Raw genomic sequence first — 4,777 nt, forward strand, 5'->3', positions numbered from 1 at the left:
CTAAGCTATCACTGGCATAAAACAAATGTTTGTACAAATAATATGAAACCAAAGTACAAAATAAACAGTTCACTTATTTTAATTATCTCACAAATCACTTCTTAGTTTTAAAGGTCAAAGGCAGCAGCATCTTTTAGATCAGAACAGCTATTAACATTAAATATCACTAAAGAGGAAATCCTGAAGACAGCAATGTAAACCTTTCATTTAAATACAAGCTGCAGTAAAGTTACATAGTTGATCCATGGTAAAAAAGAACCTCACAGCTCAGCACAATGGTTAAACTGCACAACCCAACAAGTTAAAATAACCCATCATGTGTTCTGTCCAATATTTATACAGTGCTGGGTTGCCAAATAACACTTTTTCCACCTGTATTCGGCCTTTTCTTTCCCATATACCAAAAACAGTCGCCATTGCAGGTCTACAACACGTTACGAAAACATTTGGGACAAAAGAGCCATAAACACTCACTAATTTATATACATTATAAAGATAAAATAATAGTAATAATAATAATGTCACAATTCTGTACCCAAGCAACAAGCTGTAGTTTATTTCTAGCACCACTAGATGGCAATGATGTCTGTATAAAATTTTGAACTTCACTGTAAAAGTCAGTTCAACGTGTTTTACTGTGTATATATGGTAAATAAAAGCTTCCTATCTGTACTAGATTGGTTCTTTGGCATGAGCAGCAGGGATCAATAGACCCAACATGCCTTGTGCCAGCAGGTTAGATCGATGGTGTTGTGGTTTAATGGTGTGGGACTTTTTCCTGGCTGCATTCCTTTACAGAAAACAGAATGTATTCATTGAATAATGGGATTCAGACATGTTTCGGACACATTTACGATATTATCACGTCCACATGTGGATATTACATTGAATGTTATTGTCAGTGAATGCACTGAGGGGAACATTGAAACCATCAGAAAGGCCCATGAAAGGGAACCAAGAGCAGAACTTCCAGAACTAATAGAAGAAGACTTTGTGGACAGCATGGACCTGAGAGATCGTGTGAGGCAGGTCCTGTTCAGTAGTGCCAGCAGCACGCAGCAAGATAAAGTCAGTCAGGAACCATCGATAGAAACTATGACTGAATCTCTTGCTGGAGCGCTCTGCCAGCACCTCCAGGACAAAATCACTCTTCTGCTCCAGAATGTAAAACAACTACTGGAATGCAGAAGCTCTCAGGCTGACTGTCTTTCTACACCATGTGGCTGCGACTATTCGCTATTAGATTTTTTTCTTAATCTGCTCAAGGCCAAAAAGTCCTCAAATCCAAAAGAGCTCTCGCTCTACTACAAGATTCTTCTACACACTGTTGTGGACAAAACAGTGACACAATTGTTGACTAAAGGATTTGAGGTAATCACCCATGGGCTCCCCTCAGTGTGAGCTCGTTTCATTGCTTCGTCCAGTTCTTCTAACGACCATCATGGAAAATCTCATCCCTTCAAAACAAGGTCAATTATTTTCTTTATTACTATGTGTTCACTATGGTGATGGTATATTTTTGCATCATTGTGTGTGTATATATTATTTCAGTAGAGGACGCTTCTTGCAACACGATACAGTCCTCTGAACAGAATGAAGACACCACAGAGGTCCTGGGTTCAACAGGACAGTGTGAAGACTCTGTCAATGGACAGACAACCACAGTTGGTAAATAACAGAAAATCCCTTTTGAACACCTTTCAGAACAGAACCATTTGCTACAATTATTGGATTAAAAATAAACCTTTGTGTGAGGTTTTGCTTATTTACCACATCGATTTTTTTATGAGCTTTTAACCATCACAACTCTCTTTGTGTTTCTTCTTTCTATGATACAAAGACACAAATCCAAGAAGAACACGGATGAAGAAAGTCCGGGACTTCTTCAGAGGAGTGTGGCAGAGAGTCAGACGACTTTTTAGCAGAGGATCCAGTTCCAGCAATGTAATTACATCATAATAAGAGCTGATTTTATCTGAAACTGGGTGTTAAATGAGAAAATCTTGTATGAATATTGTTTTTTGTTTAATATAAATTTTCCTTCTTTTACAGGCTTTGAATGTGGACAATCTACTGGATTTAGTTGAAAGGGTCCAAAGTATATTAGTGGAGGAACTTAAGGACAACCTGTATCCTCCACTGATAGAGTTTGTAAACAATCAATTTCCATGTACATCCACTAGTTCAAACCAGACCAGGGACCATAATGAGCCTGGACCCTGTGGAACCAGTCCCACTAAAGATCAGCAGCTTGAAACAGAGCTATGAGGGGAAAACTTGCCACCTAATAACCCAGACACCAATGTGGACAGTATGGACCTGAGAAATCGTGTGAGGCAGGTCCTGTTCAGTAGTGCCAGCAGCACACAGCAAGATAAAGTCAGTCAGGAACCATCAGTTAAAACAATGACTGAATCTCTTGCTGGAGTGCTCTGCCAGCACCTGCAGGATGAAGTTACACCACTGCTCCAGAATGTAAAACACCTACTGGAATGCAGAATTTCTCAAGACGACTGTTTTCCTACACCATGTGGCTGCAAAGATTTTGTATTAGATTTATTTCTAAATTTGCTCAAGGCCACACATTTTTCAAGTCCAGAGGAGCTATAGCTCTTCTACAATATCCTTCTGCACACTGTATTGGACAAAACAGTGACGCAACTGCTGGCTAAGGGATTTGAGGTAAAAGAGTCACCCATAGGCTCCCCTCAGAGTGAGCTCGTTTCATTGCTGCATCCTTTCATTTTAATTACAATCATGGACAATCTTGTCCCATCAAAACAAGGTAAAGTTTTTCTTTCTCACTATGTGTTCACTATTGTGACGGTATATTTCGTATCATTGTTTTGAAAAGCATTTTTAATCCCGTGTATCATTGTTTGAACAGCATTTTAAATCATGTTTCTGTGTGATTTCAGTAGAGGATGCTTCTTGCAGCACCACCACAGAGGTCCTGAGTTCAACAGAAATATCTGCAGATCCTGTTGATGAATTCCCAATTCAATGTAAATAACAGAAAAATTCGATTTCAACACCATTCAGAACAGAGAAAAAACATTTAGCATTAGTTTATATGTTGGGTTAAATGTTTTCTAATTAACCATAAAAACCTTTTATGCGTGCGTTTTAAACATTGTGACTGACTGCGTTTCTCCTTTCTATGATACAAAGGCACAAAACCAAGAAGGAAAAGAATGAAACAGGTCCAGGACTTCTTTAGAGGAGTGAGCCAGACAATCAGACGACCTCTCAGCAGAGGATTCCATTCCAGCTGAATCCACGATGCTGATTCATTTTCATTTTTAGTTCTATTTAGCAATTAAACATTGTAAGAGACGTTCTAAATAATACTAAAGCGAGTGTAGCTGCACACTTTCCAATTGGTATACTAAATGTACAAGGTATTTCATAAGTGAACAGACAGGGATGAGATTGTTTAACTATCTCTCTGGCTATAGTTCATTGCTTATATGTATCTCAACAATCTGATTAGTTTTGAAGTGATTTGGGTGAAAGTATTCCTTTTGTGGGACTTGAGCTCCTCTAATGATTGGATTGTTTGTGGGCTAAGTTATTTGAATGGGTTTAATTACAGTAGACCAAAACTGATCAGTTTAAAACTTTTCATGTTACCTTTTGCCACTTTACTTCAGTATTATTATTATACTGACTGACCGTAGCTTTAAAACAAATATAAACATGTCTGTTGTAAGCTTTAAACAGTATTACTAGAGGAAATGCATTTTTTCTGGATCTAATACGCTGTTCTTCATTATAAATCAGTAAAAGCTGAATCATGAAGAATGGAAACCCTTTTTACTTTGCAGAAATGCAGGATAGAAGCATTTTCACTAGCTGCTACAACTATAAGCATGTGGAATAAGTTTTAACACAAGGGTAGATAATTCATACATGTACCAGCCAGCCCACCATAAATCATGGTCTCAGACTCATTTAGTGTAATTGACACTTTCATCAACGAATAAAAACGAGATGAAAATGTTTGGCAGGGACGACATCCAATCAGAACTGATTTAGTTTTGGAGAGTTAGGGAGAGATCCAATCATAACTACTTTAGCGTATGTGGAGAGGCGGGACAAGCCGGGTAGCCATCCTATCAGTACTAATTTCTTTTGCAGTACCGCTGTAAGACCACACTCGCACACATTTGATCTGAACCCAGGAAGACCAGACTAGCCTGTGAACTGTCGTTACTCATGGAACCAGGTTAACTCCACAATGTCAACAGGGAGAAAGTGGAGAGCCGATATATAGACACATTCCTCATTTCACATCGTGAAAAACAAGACGATGTGTAAACCATCTGGGGCGACGATCTCGGGTAAAAACACAACAAATCTAAAACCACTTCTGGCACTGCTGGCAGTATAATGGCAACATAATGGCACTGCTGCTTTTACGGTACCCAGTTTTATAAAGAATGTAATATGCAATTTGTTATGAACAATGCATATATTTTTCAGGCAGAGCAGGCCTACTGGTCATTAATATTTTGTTAATCTTATGCTCAATAAGCAAGGTCAGGTAAATAAAGATGTTTGAAATAAGTTACATCTGTTTTTGTGTGTATTGCACATTCTAACATTAATAATATTCCATAAGTGGTTAAAAATGTTTCATTTTGTGTAAGTGTGCATAATTACTTAAATAATTCAAGTGAACTGATTAAAAAGCATTTACATTTTACACCCTTTATATGTATTTTAGTCTAGGGCTGGGCAATTTTCACGATTAATTCGGTTAATTCGCATGAAC

General features: G+C 38.0%; 1 long non-coding RNA gene across 1 annotated transcript; it reads left to right on the top strand.

Annotated features, from left to right (window-relative positions):
* Positions 1-2,693: 2,693 nt before the first annotated feature.
* Positions 2,694-3,295, top strand: LOC134326832 (uncharacterized). Its single transcript, XR_010014592.1, has 3 exons — positions 2,694-2,785; positions 2,919-3,005; positions 3,172-3,295. It is a non-coding gene; the product is annotated as an uncharacterized LOC134326832 (long non-coding RNA).
* The last annotated feature ends 1,482 nt before the right edge of the window (positions 3,296-4,777 follow it).

Source organism: Trichomycterus rosablanca, chromosome 14 (genome assembly GCF_030014385.1).
Source record: "Trichomycterus rosablanca isolate fTriRos1 chromosome 14, fTriRos1.hap1, whole genome shotgun sequence".
In the NCBI taxonomy this organism is placed as follows: domain Eukaryota; kingdom Metazoa; phylum Chordata; class Actinopteri; order Siluriformes; family Trichomycteridae; genus Trichomycterus; species Trichomycterus rosablanca.